This window comes from Hemitrygon akajei, chromosome 3 (genome assembly GCF_048418815.1).
Source record: "Hemitrygon akajei chromosome 3, sHemAka1.3, whole genome shotgun sequence".
NCBI classification, from domain to species: domain Eukaryota; kingdom Metazoa; phylum Chordata; class Chondrichthyes; order Myliobatiformes; family Dasyatidae; genus Hemitrygon; species Hemitrygon akajei.
Genome location: NC_133126.1, coordinates 25,364,583 through 25,383,174, shown reverse-complemented (window position 1 = coordinate 25,383,174; position 18,592 = coordinate 25,364,583). Strand labels below are relative to the sequence as shown.

Below are 18,592 nucleotides of genomic sequence, written 5' to 3'. Positions count from 1 at the left end.
TTGTTATATGTTTCTTATTGTAACTTGCAGTATATTTATGTCTTGCACTGTATTACTGCCGTAAGAACACATTTCATTGATAGTAAACCTGATTATGATTGTGAAATTTCACATTACATAAGTAAACGGTAACAAATCTCAATCTGATCCCGGCCGAACGCGCGCACTCCGGGGCTGTTCGGCGCGCGCGCGCGCGCACGGCCGCCTTCCGTCGCACGTGCAGGCCCGCGTGCGCACGGCGCCGCCACATGCAAATTACCGCCAAAACGTCCGACGTCGAGATGGCGGCTGGCACCGCCCGCCCCCGCCCCTATTGGTTGCTCGCTATGCCATCGGGCGCCGTTCCCACCAGCCCCGTGCCTCCCACCGAAGCTTTGCGGCTCGCGGGCTGTTTTCGGGGCGAGCCGGGCCCAAAAGGCGGGCGATTTACTTCATAAAAGTGCAGAGAGAAGGCGTAGAAAGTGGGTTAGGGAGGCTGGAGGAAGGGTCGGGGAGGTCAGATCCTGGAGGCCGCAGCCCCCATGGCGGAGGGAGTTGTGGCTGGCTGCTTCGTCTCCTTGGCGACGGCTGGGGATATCCGAGCGTTATTGAGCGATCACTCTCTCCTCCCTCCTTTATTTAAAAAAAATAAACACTTTTTTTCCCGGACGGGTGGGGGGGACCCGAATGCTGCAAAAAAATCCTTTTGTGTTCGTCAACAGCCATCTTAGCATGACATGAAGTGTAAGTAGACATCAAGCTGTCTGATTATGTCTTAGCTCGGTGTAAACATTTTATTTTGCTGCCTTTTTTATAATTCGTTCCTCTCCGCCCTATCTCTGACTCAGTAAAGTTGCAAACCCAGTAAGGTTGATGAGTGTCACTTCAGTTTAACGTGGTAATTTCTCTTGTTTTTTAAAACCCTTAGCACTTTGGTTTGTAACATTGTTTTTCAATCCTGTTCTCCGTGTAAATCCTTATCCACAACCCACCGTCACTGGGGTGAAATTTGACCTTTTATCCAAAGCTCAACTCATGACATTGCAGCCCCGGTGTTTGGTTTAAATGCGCAAAAAAAAACGACGCATTTCCGAGACTCCGCTAGTTTAAAACCTTTGCAAAGATTTTTAACTCCCTCGTTCACTTTCTCTGGTTCTGGCATCTGTCACGTTAATGCGCACCTCTTTAGAAAAAAGACATTACTTTTAGTAGCATGCACACTTTCCTCTCTCATGTTAACTCTTTAAACAATAAGTTTTTATTTAGGTTTTACTTTTGTAAAACCCGCTCACTATTATTGAAATTGTGTCGCACTGTCGATCTTCCGTGGAGGGAGCAGCGTTTCGCTCCATGTAGTTGTCAACACGGCAATGCCCTCGGTGGCTTGGGCAATGGAATTTTCCCTGTGGATATTGCGATCAAAATTCCATCTCATCAACCATTTCTCATTCTGGAATCCTTGTGCACCTCCTTCCCTAATTTTAAACCACAATCTTACTGTTCAATGTTGTGGCGCCAGATAACGTTTGACTTGCGAAAGAAAATGCAACGTTTGCACGAAGGACGAAATGCAGGGAGAAGTGCAAATGTCACGGGCTTTCACGTGTCGCGGTCTCTCTCAAACACACGGGTTGTTTCCTGTACGCAAACTCGAAAGCTTTAGCCCGTGCTATTTAATCCAAGGTGACAGACAAACTGTTTATGTGGCGACCAGCTCCTCCAGAGAAAGCCATAGACAGCGATATGCCATTTGACCTTTGACAGTTAGGTGGCCTAATGAAAAGATCTACCAGCAATTAACCCAGATTATAAAGTTCAGGCGATTGCACAATCCGTTTGAATCCAATGCTTAGCGGCGCTGTAGTGCTTGAATCTGCAAATCTGTTCTGTGTAATGGGACTTGACAAAAACCCTATAAACACGACTGCCTTCCGTGGAAAACAACGCTTGTGCTATCTATAAAGACTAAGAGTGCTTTGCCAGCTTCGTACTTTTCCAAAAATAGAAGGCAAGGGATTGTGGGCAGGAGTCTTGTGATTTTCTTTCCGTACGTAATGTAAACCAGATGGTATGTGTGGAGGAATTGCCACGCAGACCAAACAGTATACAATCAAATCACTTGCGCCCACTTTGTAGGCATGGGATCAGATTTCGCTCTCCGAGCTTTAAATTAAATGTTTATTTTGAAGGAGCTGAGATTTTGATGATTTTAAAAATATATATAAACGTTGATTCACGCATTACAATAAAGGCAAGTTCATTTCGTCACGGCATGGAACAAGTAAACCGAGTACATACGTTTGGCAAGGAAAGTTGAGGCCTTTTCTAACAAATAGCTATATTTGAGAGCTTTTAACACTGTTTAATGTATCATAAAACAGCGTTAGTATTCAATTGCTTTTTCAACAGAATGTTTCTCAGACCTTCGTAAAGCAACCACAGGTACCTGTTGTTTACAGATGCCATTCGCGTACTTCAGGCCAATAGTGTACGGGGAATTCAAGATCAACCTACCCTATGGTTCGAGACAGAAACTTTGAACTACCAAGTTACTGAAGTATTCGTCGATACATGCCATTTAGTTCGAATACTTGTCGACTACACAACATTTTTTTTCATAATGGGACTGGATTAGTTACGCGAAGTAGTGCAGCAATCAGTTGACAATATGTGTTCATGCAAAGAATTTATCGCACTGGTGGTTAGTCCCTAAAGTCTCCTAAAAAGGTGGCAGGCGTAGATTGATTTTAGCGTTTTTTACTTGAATTACACCGGTATCAAAGTGAAATATTTTAATAATGTATAAATGTAAAACGCAGTTTGGCAAGGTAAGAACTGTATTAAGATTCAGGTTACTGCTACTGTATAGACATTTCTGTATAAAATCAAATTACAATATAAATGTTGCGGATTTAAAATAGCTGGTAAAATTTGGTCTTTTTTAATCATCAACAAAGAATTGCGGAGGCCCATCTTACCCCATACAAGGATAGCTTGTTCCTTAATTCTAAGCACTGGATATAAAGTAATGGCATTTTGCTCCTATTAAGTGTTTAACTTGATCTTGTACATTAGGTACCATTAAGCTCCAAGGGACAGAAGGAACTACTTCACATGAAGGGATTAGTTCCTGACACCTACTTATCCTTAATATCATTACACATACACACATAAAGACTTCTGTGAGTTAGAAACTGTCTGGATGCAAATTGCAATGAAAAGGGAAAATAAAAAAAATAGTGAACTAATACAGTAATTGAATGATAAAATCAAAGTTGAGCTTATTGTCAATGCAAGAGTGTATATACTGTATATAAAATGCATGTATAGATGCAGTGAAACACTTGTTGCAACATCACAGGCATGTAACATTAAGCAACATCCACACAAACATTATACATAAAATATACACTTTTTACAAGAAAGAATACAATTAGAACAAAATTAGTCAATTTTGGTGCAAAGTGATCAAAGTCATGGTGCTGTTAAACTGGGGATTAGGGATTAATTAGTGATTAGTGAATTTTATTCATTTAGAAACTTATACCAATGGTTGTTCCCTAACCTCTCTCTGCAAAGTGATCATGGGTGTAGATTTAAAGATTAGCTTTGTACATAGTTTTGCAGTGTGCTGGGGGCCGCCTGCAAGTGTCACCATGCTTCCAGTACCAAGATAGCATGCCCACAACTCACTAACTCTAATTGTATGTCTTTGGGAACCGGAGTGTCCAGATGAAACCCACACAGTCATGGGGAGAACATACAGACTATTTACAGACGGTGACAAGAATCAGTGATCCTTGGTGCTTTAAAGTGATTGTGCTAACAGTTATACTACCATGCTGCCATTCATTATGTTTATTATACAAAATAGTTTATAAGTTATTTTATATGGCAATATCTAGGAAATGCTATGTTATTTTATTAGATGCAAGGAGAATTAAATGAATGCAACATTTTAGAGTACCAGGCTCAAATAATCAATTATATTGATCTGATTCTTTTCCTTATATTCAAAAATATCAGTTTTGTTCCCAATTGATAAAAGCCCAGCTTCTAAAGCTGAAAGTTTAGAACTAAACTTCATTTTGGTTGTTTGCCTCAGCATCTCTCTGTAAGAACATCAAAACTGGACACACTATTCTAGTTGTACCTGCAATTTTTCTCTTTAATTAAACTTGAGGATAACTTGTTTCAACTCCTGATCCATGGATTCTGAGGTAGCTGGTGAGGCTAATGTTGGATCAGCAGAGAGCACTGCTGAGGCAAGAAGTGTTTGACTGGGTAGGTGATTGGGATGGGAACTGATGTCTTTATACAATTTTCAGTGGGCCTTTGCATAGACAGATGAAGAGGTTTGATGTTCTCAGTGTTGTTTTCGATTTTCTTTATTTTGATTGGTTGTGGGCCAGAGATTTCCACATCAGGGAGGATGTTATATTTTCAAGGAGTCTGTGAGAATATCCTTGAAACATTTCCTCTTTCAGCTGTAACTAATGCTTTTAGTATATGTTTCCAGTTTCACATTTTACTGACTATAAATTTTAACATTCATTTGATTTTCCCAGCAGTTGTAATACTGGTTTTGGACTCTCAAAGTGTGATGTCTATGAGCTCCATGTTATCCTCTCTCTTCATTACCATAAACAGATATATTTACTTGAAATACATGTGTCTGGAATTACTCAGATCCAAATACATAACTTTTAATTAACCACAAACTGGACCATTCCAGTTGATCTCTAGATCAGTTGATATTTGATAAACTGAGTAGCTTTTGAGTCTGAACACTCTGACAGGATTTCATCCTTCAGTGCAGATTATAGTTCAGGCATGAATGTTATTGGCTTGGATAAAGTAGACAGACCAAATCTGTTGGCAGAGACTAGGGAGCACAAATTATAAAATCTGGGAAAACAGATATTTAAGGAGGATAGGGGGTAAAACATTCTTGCGCATTGAGAGAATAATTTGAAAAATAGAGGAATGGGATTGATGAGATTGCTTTCCTAGGCTGTATATGGAGCTGGTATAAATGATGTGATTTACCATAATCTAGATTGCAAGGAACTATTCCAAGCAATGTTGTGTTTAAATACCAGTCCTGATGAAGGGTCTCGGCCCGAAACGTCGACAGTGCTTCTCCTGGCCTGCTGCGTTCCACCAGCATTTTGTGTGTGTTGCTTGAATTTCCAGCATCTGCAGATTTCCTCATGTTTGTGTCAATAACTGTGTAATTGCTTTTGAGTTAACAGATTATTGGTTCACAACTCATTGACTTAAATAATACAGTTAATCTAGACTACTGACGGAGTGCTGCATGTGTTAACATGTCTTTCAAATGAAATGTTAAACTAAGCCCACGTACAATTCAAGTAGATGTATGAGACTCACAGCTATTGTTTTGAAAAACTGCTGCAAATAATTTTCCTGATATCTTGTCCATCATTTATTCCTGGCGTTCAGTTACAATAACATTAACTGCATTTCTGAAGTAATTTATTTACAGTGAAATGTTTGGCATACTCTATAAATTAACATTTGTCCATTTTAAAAATAACTATAGAGTAAATTGTTTAGGTACAGTTTATAATATTGATTGAGTTTTGGAAAAAGCTGGGATTATTTTGATCATTGTTGTAAATTGTTGATGTGCAAACGTTAGATAATGGGCACATACTGTAATTGATTGGTGGCTCTACCTTCATACAAATATACCCTCCAATTCACTTTATAAGACCTAATATCTTTGTGAGTTGTAAAATTTAAATCCATCAATTGCAGTTTTGAAGTAGCATAATTTCTCACAGTACCTGCCTTAATTCTGTGCAAATATAACTGGTGGATGTGCATGTGGACATCAGCTGAATTTTTGCATAGACGATATTGTTACTTTCCGGTTTGCCAACTGACATGGAAATCTTTATAATTTTCCCTTGTGATTTGATTACAAAATATCACACTTGGTTGGTTGGTATGAATATTGAGCATTTGAGAAGCATGAGACTTAAACTTGTCAATTTAAAGAGAAGACTGAATTTGATTTTTTTATTTGATATCTGAGAGAAATCTACTTGATGGTGGTTCCCTAGGGTTCTGAGGCGGGAGGTGCAGAAGCCTTAGGTGCCACGCACAAGGTCAGGAACAGTTATTACCCGACAGCTGTCAGTCAGGCTTCTGATTTGGTGTGGATAACTTCAATCACCACTACTTTCAACTGATTTTACGACTTACAGACTCACTTCCAAGGACTCTTACAATTCACGTTTTCAGTATTAATTTTTAGTTGCACTTTGGTTGTTTGTCAGTATATATTTACAAATCATTTTTCATAAAATTCTATTATATTTTTCAAGAAAATTAATCTCAATATGGTAACTTATATGTACTTGGATAATAAATTTACTCTGTACTTCGATAGGCAATTTTAGATGTATTTTAAATTTTAAATGTTAAGTTGGGTTCTGCATTCACTGAACAAACAACAGAAAAGTAAAATTGAAGGAAACCAGGATAATGCTGTATAACTGGTATATTACAATACACAATAATATTAGGGAAATAATGAAAACTGCAGTAACTCAAGGAGCAAGGGGCAAAAACTATACAAGGATGAATGAGTCAAAAACCCAATTTTTTGAACTCCTTAGTTGATAATCTGTCATTCCCCAAACACAAGTTTCGACATCCATTCTACATAGGATCCTTCATAGGGAAGACTCTCACCCCACTAATCAATCTTGTGAACCTTTGCTGAACCACTCATTTAGGCAAGTATGTTTTTCCATGCACATAATATATTTTTGGATTTTAAGAAAATGAAGGCTTGAGTAGAGAAAATTAGCAGCAAGCTAAATAGACCAGTCATGAATTCATTGGATTACAGAGCAGACACAAGGTGTTAATTTCCTACTACTAGTATTCCAGGCATGATCTTTGTCAAAATACTATATGATTCCAGGAAGTCTTATCCTTGTTAACTCGGACTTTGCTTTCCTGATTGTTTGGGTTCTGTGTATAAAGACACCTAAGTTTCTGTGATGCAAGAATTGTACAGTAGGTCGAGCAGCATCTGTTTGGGGGGGGGGGGGGAGGAAAGGGAAGGAACTATTGATGTTTTGGGTTGAGATACTGCCAACTAATGATTTTTCAACACTTCAATGATTTTTAATTATTCTTACCAATGTGAATAACTGTGCAAGAGAATAAGGTAAGAATGTTTTGGTTTTGAATGAGCTGAGTATTATGGAGAATGGATATGGGAAGTCAGCAGCCTGTAAGGAGACGAATTTCAAGGTTGTATATGGCATCGTTCCTTCCTCTTGTTCTAAGTGCTCTTTCCTCTCCCCTCCAATTTGCATTTTCTAATTACCCCCGTTAGACTTCAATTTTAAAATAATCAAATTAACATATGTAAAGTTTTGTTTTTAATGTCAATTATTAGAATGTTTACTTGTGTTAATTGCCAACAGAGCATGTCCATTGAAGAAATATTTTGGAGCCCCATCTGACAAGAATTTTAATTGATATAGTGTGTTTTAATTGTAGAGAACAGCAATGGAACCTTTATTAAAGTATCATAGAAATGTAATGCCCAAGTCTAGACATTTTTACATTACAGTTGCATTGACCTACATAAGCATTTTTATATATTGCAGGTAAGTATGAGAATGCTTTTAGTGAATGTAAATTGTCTTGTACTAGAAGTCATTGTACTCAGGAGGGCTGATCTTTTTGAATATTCTGTTCATTATTTTTTTGAACCTCATAAGCTTCAGATTATTGAAAAAGGTTGCAAGTAAATGTTTTATTTTGACATTTTAATGATGTATATAATTAAGAGCTAATACTGGCTTGCTCTTAACCCATTTGAACTGGTTTAGCACTGATGTTGGGAACAATCTTAAAGTAACTATTACTTAGTCCTCAAACTCTGGGGCAGCCCAGTGGTGTAGCTGGTTAAGTTGGTGCCTTGCACCCATAGTGATCTGTTTTAGTTCCGATATCCAGTGCTGTCTGTGTGGAGTTTGCATGTCCTCCCTGTGATTGCGTGGGTTTCCACCCCTATCCCAAGGGAATGTGAGATGGAAGGTTAATTGGCTATTGTTAATTGCCTCCATGTATAGGTGAGTAGCAGAATCTGCGGAGGGGGTGGAGAGTTGATGGAAGTGTCAGGAATAAAATGGGACTACTATAAATTGGATGCATTATAGTTGGCACAGACTTTTTCCATACTATAATAACTCTGTCTCTAGTTGGTAATTAATTTCAATCACATATCAAAGGGAAATTCATAATGAAAGTGAATTTGGGTTTCATTACATCACAGTATCTTATTGAGTCATATAAATTGAATTGTAGGATGTTAAAACCAAATGAGAAGAAATTTTTATTTTGAATAATTAATATGCATCTTCAAGAGGGTGTGTATACTTGAACATATTTCTCTTAAACTATTGCATAAAGTGCTGATAACTTTGAAGGGCGATCTGTGAGTTCGAGTAAATGCTTACAAAGTTGAATTTGCATAGGTTTGTAAGAAAAGATTTGGAGCTGCTCTTAGAGCTTTAACTAATTTGGCACGATTAGTCACCAGAACACCCAACACTTAATTCAAATAGCCAAGAGTTTACAGTGGATCTCTGGAGATTTCAAGAAGAGAAGAGCGCCAGCAAGTAAATTATTGAATTAACATCTGGGTAAATATCAGCAATTTGGAAGCAATCATCAAAAAGAAAATGAGCCTGCATATTTAGAAACCAATGGAAAAAAGGCAAAATTCATGACAGTAGCAATTTGAAATTAGTAGGAGAGAAATAGTGATAAACTTGAAACAAAAGATGAATTTCATCAACTTTTACTTGAAACAGTGGTTAGTGGATCATAATGAGTTTTGGAAAGGATCTTTCACGCTTCACTGAAATTCAGCAACATCAGTTCAACATGCTTCACATCACCTTAGATCACCTGGACAATATGAACACCTATGTCAGGATGCTGTACGTTGACTATAGCTCAGTGTTTAACACCTTCATTCCTACAATCCTGATTGATAAACTAGAGAACCTGGGCCTCTGTACCTTCCTCTGCAACTGAATCCTCGAGTTCCTAACCAGAAAAACACAATCTGTGCAGATTGGTAATAATATCTCCTTGCTGATGATCAACACTGGCACACCTCAGGGATGTGTGCTTGGCCCACTTCTCTACTCTCTCTATATGCATGACTGTGCGGCTAGGCAGAGTTTAAATGCCATCTATAAATTCCCTGATGATACAACCATTGTTGGCAGAAACTCAGATGGAGATGAGAGGATGCTCAGGAGTGAGATATACCAGCTAGTTGAGTGGTGTTGCAGCAACAACCTTGCACTCAGTGTCAGTAAGAGCTGATTGTGGACTTCAGAAAGGGTAAGCCAAGGGAACATGAACCAGCCCTCAAAGGGGGATTAGAAGTGGAGAGAGGGAGCAATTTCAAGTTCCTGGGTGTCAAGATCTCTGAGGATCTAACCTGGTTTCAACATATCAATGCAACTACAGAATAAAGAAGGCAAGACCGTGGCTCTATTTCATTAGGAGTTTGCGGAGATGTACCATGGAGATAATTCTGACAGACTGCATCACAGTTTGGTATTGGGGAGGGGGGTGGTTGCTGCACAGGATTGAAAGAAGCTACAGAAATTTGTAAAATTAGTCAGCTCCATATTGGGCATCAGCCTCTGTAGTATCCAAGACATCTTCAAGGAGCAGTGCCTCAGAAAGGCGGCACCCATTATTAGGGAACCTCATCACCTAGGACATGCCCTCTTCTATTTGTTACCGTCAGGAAGAAGGTACAGAAGCCTCAAGGCACACACTCAGCAATTCAGGAACAGCTTCTTTATCTCTGCCATCTAATTCCTAAATGGACATTGAACCCATGAAGAACCCTACCTCATTTTGAAAAAAAAAGTTCTGTTTTTTCACTATTTTTAACTATTTAATATATAGGTATTCTTACTGTAATTGATTTATTTATTTTTTTCTTTCTATATTATCATGTATTGCTGTCGCTAAGTTAAGAAATTTCATGACATATGCTGATGATAGTAAATCTGTTTCTTATTCAGTCTCTGTACCTGGACCTACAGATATGGCATGGAAACAGTCCCTTCAATCTACTGAGTCTATGCCAACCATCGAGCACTTATCAAAACTAATTGCATTTCCCAGCACTCAACTCATACTTCTATGCAATGGCATTTAAGGTGCTTATCTAAATACTTGTTAAACATTGTGAATCCTCCATCATCTCCCAGGCTGTGAGTTCCAATTTTCAATATCCACCTGGCTGGAAAAAAATGTTCCCCAAATCCTGTCGAAATCTCCTACCTTTTGTTTTGAAGCATTGCCCTCTGTTTATAAAAATAATTGCTATCGGGGAGTTTTGCTCACCACCTATCCTATCTGTTGCCACAAATAATTCTGTTTGTATAAAATCCACAATCTGATTGTTTGGAAATCCCAGTAGTTTGGCATGTGACTCACTTAGTCCTGATTCATGCACTCCTGTTAACACACCCTGGGGCCCAGGTCCCTTTGCTTGTTTTCACACACCATGGTCCTGGTTCTTGCCCTTCCACTCACACACTGGGATCTTGGTTCTAGTATAGCTCCCTTAAAACTCATTTGGGCTCTGGTTCCCAAGTATTCTTTAACTTCTCCAGGCCCCCAGGTCCTCCACTCCTTTTAAACTCACTGAAGCCCCAGCTAAAAGGGGCAAGCAGAACCTTTATCAGACCTAGAGCCCTGCAGCAATTGCTTATCACTTGGAATGCATCATTAGGTCTGTATCTTCTAATCAGACTGCCATTGTTTCATTGTGCAGGAGATCTTGGTCTTACAAATTTGCCCTTGTCTGTAGGAATTGAGTGAATGCACAACTTTGCTTCAATCTTAGGTGAGTTGTAGAATCTAAGGGGAGTTAATGAGAATGTAAGGAGAATAATGGGGTTAATGTCAGATTCATGTAAATGATTCAATGTGAATCAGTAGGTTGAAGGGCATGTTTTCATGCTGTACCTCCTCTTGGCTCTGCTTAGTTTTTATTCAGGGGAAAAATCAAAGTTTAAAGTAAATTTATTATCAAAGTATGTTGATGTCACCATATACTATGCTGAGGTAGTAAAAAAATCCCTGTGGGTTGATTGATGAACGTTGTTAAGCGAAATGAAATTGGGAATTGTATAGCTCAACAGAGGATAGTCACCAGGATTTTCACTGATAATGAAGAGAGACTGGAAAGATGGGGTTTGCTTTCTTTTGAGCAGAGAAAGCAGGGAGTTTTTCTTGGAGAGAAAAAGCAGAGGTTTGATTAAAGTAGAAAATTAGATTTATTTGTCACATGTACTTTGAAACATACAGTAAAATGCTTTGTTTGCCTCAATGACACAGTTTGAGGATTGTTCTGGGGGCAGTTTGCAAGTGTCGCCATGCTTCCGGGGCAACGTAGCATGCCCACAAGTCACTAATCCTAAATCGTACATCTTTGGAATATGGGAGGAAACCAGAGCATCCTGAGGAAACCCATAGGGTCGTGGGGAAAATGTACTTATTTAAATACTCCTTAAATGGTATTTCTTACAGACATTACTTCTGTACTAATTTTAATAAAACTTCCTTAAAGATTTTGAGAACTTCCTTATAGGCAGCAATGGAATTGAGCCTGGGTCATTGGGGCTGTAATAGCATTACACTGACCACTACAGTACCATGCCGTCTAGTTCTGGATCTCCTTTTAAAATCACCTGGATCCATTTCCTATGCTCTCTTGAAATTTACTGGGTTCACTGGAAAATTTATACTACTGTACCAAGTAGCATCTAAAAAGAGCATTGAAATTTTATTGGAATAATATCCAATAATGTGAAAAATCTGCCAGTCTGGTGCCACCAAATATTCAGTGTGCTGGATTAATGGAGCTTTGCTGTACCAGGGTGGCATGATAGCATAGCAGTTATCGCAGTGCTTTACAGTGCCAGCGATTGATGATTGGAGTTCAATTCTTGTTCTGTCTGTAAGGAGTGTACATTCTCCCTGTGACTATTTTCTCCAGGTATTCTGGTTTCCTCCCTCATTCCAAGGACATAATGGGTTAGTGTTAGTAAGTTGTGAGTATGCTGCGTTGGCTCTTGTAGCATGGCGATACTTGCAGGCTGACCCCATCACATCCTCGGACTGTGTTGCTTGTTGACGCAAATGATGCATTTAAGTGTATATTTAAATGTACATCTCACAAATAAAGCTAATCTTCTACCTTAATCAAGCCTGTTTTCTCTGTTCCAAAGAAAGTAAACCCAGCCTTTCCAGTCTCTCCTCATTCCTAGTGAAAATTCTGGTGAATATCCTGTTCAGCTACACAATCTCCATTTTCCTTTCTCAACACCACATAACCAATTGGGCTTCTCCCAACGTGGGCAACACAGTGGCACAATTGACAGCTGTTGCCGGATGAGCATCCTGACCTCTGGTACTGCCTGTACGGATTGTTCATGTTCTTCCTGTGACTGTATAGGCTTCTTCCCAGAGCCCCAGTTTCCTTCCATATTTCCAAGATGCACAAATTGGTAGGTTAATTGGCCAGTGTAAATTATTTCTAGAATATAGGTGAGTGGTAGAATCTATGGGAGTTAACAGGAAAATCTGAAAAATAAAATGGGTTAGGAAGGATTACTTGCTTGTGTTGTTCTGCTGAACATTGTGGCATGCCATTTTGGCACTGGCATGTGTGGAAACTCTTACGGCTACCCTCAGCACATCCTTAGGTTATGTTGGATATTAATGCAAACAGATTTCACTGTACAGTGTGTTTCAATATACATGTGATAAATGAATCTGCATCTAAATAAATCCAAATCTAAAACAGGTGCTGATGATCAGCATGGACTTGATGGGCTGAAGAGTCAGTTTCCATACTGTATGTCTATAATGTTCTACGACTTACCTCTTGTGTTAAGGAGTCGCCAAAGAAAAATGCTGCAATCTTCTCTTCCATTGCTGCTTTTTGAGACATGAGAAGTACTCTTATAGTTTGTAATATTATGCACATATAATGCTTGCGATGCTGCCTAGTCCATGTGACATCACAAATTGTTTCATTCTAATGCTAGTGTATGCTGTTTATGTGATAACAAGGAAAAATTTGTAGATGTTTGAGTGAAAAATCAAATTCTTAGGCAGGTGCACAAGGGCACAGCAGTTAGTGCTACTGTTGCACAACTCTTGTGACCCAAATTCAGTTCTAACGGTGGATGTGGTCAGTGCGGAGTTTGCCCCATGATAGGGTAGGATTTCCCCACTGCTCCATTCCTTACACAACCCAATCAGACCTTGGTTAGATCATTCGTGGAATATTGTGTTTAGTTTTGGTGACCTCATTATAGGAAGGTTGTGGAAGCTTTAGAAAGGGTGCAGTGGAGATTTACTGGGATGCTGCCTGGATTAGAGAGCATGTCTTAAGAAGATAGTTTATGTGAGCTAGGTCTGTTCTCTTTGGAGTGAGGGAGGATGAGAGGTGACTTGATAGAGGTGTACAAGATGGTAAGAGGCATAGATCAATTGAACAACCAGAGACATTTTCACAAGGCAGATGGGAATATGGTTAATATAAGGGAAATAATTTTAAGGTGATTGGAAGAAAGCATAGGGCAAAGTCAGAAGTAATTTCTTTTCGGAGAGAATTTCTACATGGATGCCCTGCCAGGGATGGTGGAGAAGACATATATTAAGAGCATTCGATAGGCTCATGAATGATTTAAAAAAATGGAGGGCTATGTGAGAAGAAAAGGTTAGATTGAATTGATCTTAGACTAGTCAAAAGGTTTGCACAACATGGTGGGCCGAAGGGCCTGTAGTGTGCTGTAATGTTCTATGTTTAATGCAAAGATATGCTGGTTAGTTAATTGGCTAGTGTAAACTATTCCCTTGTGTTGATAAATGGTGAAGGAATTAAAGGTGAGTTGATGAGTATGTGAGAGACCAAGGGAAATAAAGAGAGGATGAATAAGTTTTCTCTATAGGGAGCCTCTTCCTGTGTTGTAATATGTAAATTTAAAAAAACACCTTTATGATCCCCTCTTCTCCTCTTCCATTAAGTTTGGGTCTTCTGCATGACCTCCACATGGTCTTTGATCTTGTTCTGGTATGGGTTTTTTTCTCTACAGTATATCTAGTACAATTACAACTTGTAATTGTGCTTGCTCTAACTGTTCCAGCTACAGTTCTTTTATCATGAGAAGGACTACCTCAGTGATACAGCATATTGTGCTGCCTCATACTGAAACTTCCCTCAAACTTCTCTTTCTGTTCCCAGTGCAGAGATTTCTGGGGAAATCTTTGATCAACAAGGGACTAATCCATTAAGTAATTGCCCAGCTGGAGGAAAACTATGAAACGATAGGGGCAGAATCTAAGCCAAATAGAGCATTTGATGGCTCTGGGCCTGTACTCACTGGGGTTTAGAAGAATGAGGAGGGCTTTCATTGAAATCTATTGAATATTGAAAGGCCTAGATAGAGTGGTGTGGAGAGGATGTTTCCTATAGTGGGGGAGTCTAGGATCACAAGACACCGTCTCAGAATACAAGGACGTGCCTTTGGAACAGTGATAAGAAGGAATTTCTTTAGCAAGAGGGTGGTGAATCTGAAATTCATTGCCACAGACGGCTGTGGAGGCCAAGTCATTGGCAAGTTTAAAGTGAAGATTGATAGTATGAGCATCAAAGGTTACGGGGAGAAGGCAGGAGAATTGGGGTTGAGAGGGATAATAGTAATTCAGTCATGATGGAATGGCATAGAAAACTCAGTGGGCCGAGTGGCCTATTTCAGCTCCTCTAGGTTATAGTCTTATGCTGCACTACATCCTCTGGTCTTAAATCCTCTGTTTCCATCACCCTTTCAATACACTATTTGCTATTTGTTCCCTTGTATTAGGACTGTGAGTAATGCTATAGGAAATCCTCTGGAACTTTATAACATGACATTTAATCTGAAGGGGATTCTAAGGCAGGTGTTGCCTTATTGTCTTGTTTTGTTTTGCAAGCTATAAGTTTCTGACCGCAAATGTATACATTTACCATGAAATAAAACTGCAGTACTTAAAATCTTTCAAGCTGTGAAATTAGAACCTGCCATCTGCCAGGCTTAAATTGGACTTCTTTTTTGCAAGCTGAAGTTCAGTAAGCCAGTACAGTAAGGCCATGTACATTTGGTGTATTAATGCTGTATTGAACGCTATATTTATTCTTTGAATTCCCTGTAGCAGTAAAGTGCTTCTTTAACATTAATGGAAATAACATTACACCTATTTTGTAACTGACAATTTCAGGCATGTAATTCATGTTGATTTTGTTTTATTTTTAAAAAAAATCTCTGGTGACTGAAACCTCAGATTTTAGTCCTACTTTCCTTCGAGTGTTCCCCTCACAAACCTAAGATTTTATTGTAAATAGACTTCATTGTACACACTTTAAACTTAGAATTTCTCAATTGTAGACACCTAAATGAAAATTAAGATGAAGATTCTGTTACCAAGTCAATGGAATGCCAAAAGTACAGTTGGTCTATCTTAGCAGTCTTCCCTTTGAGAACTTATCCAAGGTTGTAGCTGGCTAGTGACACACTTTTTCTTTGATCTATGAAATTAAATATTTTGTTTTAAAAATAAATTAAGATGATGTGACTCATAGATGGGTGAGCAGCTCAGAAGTGTCTTGAGAACACAAATTCTATAGGAACTCACCAAGTCAGGCAGCATCTATGGAAGGGTATCAACAGTTGATGTTTTGGGCTGAGACCCTTCATCAGGACTGAAACGGAAGGTGGCAGAATCCAGAATAATTTGCGCTGAGGAAAATCATATAGATGAACTAATGTCCTTGCAAACCATAGGAGAACTAACTACCTTGGCTCCCAGTATACATTAATATTAGTTGACCTACTGGACATGGAAGCTGACATTAGTAAAGGTTGCAATGTTTAAATAGGCTTAATCTTGAGGAATCTATATAAATATTGATTGGAGAAAAACAGCTTCTGATGTATGTAAGTACTCTCCTAGTTACAAGGATTTTGGCACAACTCTTGTCCTTGTTTTTACTGTTTCTATTTTAAACGTAACTTGGACAGCAGATTATTATGATAAATTGACCTAAAAATTTAACCCATGTGTAAATTTGAAAGGATTTGCCCCTTACCAGCTTAGGAGCTGATAAATATAAACTGAACACTTCAAATTATTACATCTTTAACAAAAGCCTTGATATTTTCCTAGGAAAAAATATATTTGATTTTTTTCTCTTGGCAAGCATCCTGCACAAGTTTAAGAGGAAAAATAACAGTAATATTTTAGAAGTGGAATGTGAATATTTTTATGTAAAATAAACTTACAATCAACTGTCAACCAAAGAAATTCTTACAATGTTTGTACACTTCTAATTATTCCATCCTCCCCTTTAACATCTTCTCTATATGAAGAAAATTGACAAAGTGAACAGAGTAATCTACTTTGGTGGCTGCATGAGATGAACTCAATTTCTTCCATTTTGTAGATTGATATTTGTAGTAACCCCTTAATTAACATTTGTGGCATATAGTTCCTGCACTTAAGTAGTCATTTCCTCAATAGTTCCTCTATAAACTACCAATTTGGATAGTTGTTTTTGTATTGCTTGCAATAGGGGTGTGGTTTACCTCAGCTTGCTTATCTCTCTGTTGCCAAACTGCAAAGCTTCATCAAGTAACACATATGAGACACCAAACTGCGTGAATTCCTCGTGCTCTCAAATGAGCTTGAAAATCTATATGCCAATCTATTCTTTCTTTCATGCTAGCTAGTTTTTGACTATGATGTATTTTAGACTTCTTGTGAAGTTGAGCAGGCATTTTCTTGCAGGTATTTGTAGTAGAACAGAAAAATACAATAGGATCAATGAAAAACTACACACAAAGATTAACAAACAACACTAAAATAAATGAATAATACTGACAACATGAACCGTAGAGTCCTTGAAAGTGAGTCCATAGATTGTGGAATCAGTTCAATGTTGAGATAAGTGAAGTTATCCCACTCTGGTTCAAGAGCTTGATTGTTGATGGTTAATACCTTTTCTTGAACCTGAAGTGTGGGACTTAAGGCTCATGTACCTCCTTCCTGATGGCTGCAGCAAGAAGAGAGTATGGCATGGATGGTGGGGTGGGGGGAGGGGTCTTGATTATAGATGCTACTTTTTTGTGACAGCACTTCTTCAGGATGTGCAGTATTGCAGTGACACTGGGATCTAGAGCTAACAATAAGAGGAGTTGTTTTAAATCTCAACATTTTAGTCTGTTATATGGGATGGATCTAATTGCTGTCTGGTCCCCACTTTATCCAGGAAATGAACATCTGAAATTTACTATAGCAAAATAGGTGATCAGCAGTGTATTGTTGGAATTTTCTTTTGGATTTGTTGAACTTTTTTGTGGGAGTACTGAAGCATAAGTTTGCATGCAATTCAAAACCAAGGAATGGCCCTCCACGTGTCCGTAATTCACCTCCTGGCCATCTGTTAATGTACACAAAATATACAAAGCACTTTTTCATTCCTGGTTTCCTTTGAGACAGATAGCTAGTGTTTTCTGGGTGAGTGCAATACCACATAAGGAGATGGCTGCACCATTAGTGATGAACAATGGCATCCGATGCATGTGACCGTATGGATCTCCCAAATTTGGTAACTTTAGTTTGTTATCCAATCCTACTTATCCAAAACTTTGCATTGCTGGATAGACGGCATATGTGAAAATGAGAGACAGTTAGCGTTTCAGGTCAAAGATCCAGGGTTGGAAGTGGGAAAGATAAGGTTGGGGAGGGATGAATAGGGCAATTGATATGGTAGGCCAGAGAGCGAATATTAGATAGTTTATCGGCATATGCTTTTCTAATCTGACTTGCACCTAATAAGCTCAAGAGTCAAAAATGACGTAAAAATGGCCTGATAATGTGATAGAATGAATCAATGCGCATGCTCTGATGGGAAACTGGCTTTGTTTACCAGCCCTCAGGACAGACAGGGACATAGAGCAAAGTGAAAAATGGGCAATGTGCCTTTGGTGGAAAATGCATAGATGTATACCTCATACAATTGTATCTCCTTGTGCTATTACGAGTTCTACATTAATGCTTTATTTTAAAAACAAATGTTAAATGTGGACACGAGATTCTGCAGATGCTGGAAATCCAGAGTAACACACACAAAATACTGGAGGAACTCTGCAAGTCAGGCAGCATCTGAGGGGAATAAACAGTCAAACATTTTGGGCCAAGACCATCAGGATTGGAAAGGAAGGGGAAAGAAGTCAGAATTAAAAGGTGGAGGAAGGGAAGGTTTCTCCTTAGATGCTGCCTGACCTGCTAAGTTCCTCCATAATTTCCTGTGTGTTATATGTGGAGTCATTGAATTGTCTCGCAGAGCTGTCCCCAAGGGCATAGATAGGGTGAATGCTCGCAGCCTTTTCCCCCCAGAGCCTGAGAATGCTCGCAGCCTTTTTCCCCTCAGAGTCTGAGAATCTGAGGACACAAGTTTAAGGTGAGAGGG

The 18,592-nt window shown here is 38.9% G+C and overlaps 1 protein-coding gene across 1 annotated transcript in view; it reads left to right on the top strand.

Moving 5' to 3' along the window:
• The first annotated feature begins 459 nt into the window (after positions 1–459).
• The window catches only part of foxn3 (forkhead box N3), a 364,761-nt gene continuing 346,628 nt past the window's right edge, over positions 460–18,592 (top strand). Inside the window, exon 1 of the mRNA XM_073039366.1 lies at positions 460–723. The gene's annotated coding sequence lies outside the window, so the exon portion shown is untranslated. The remainder of the gene's footprint in view (positions 724–18,592) is intronic.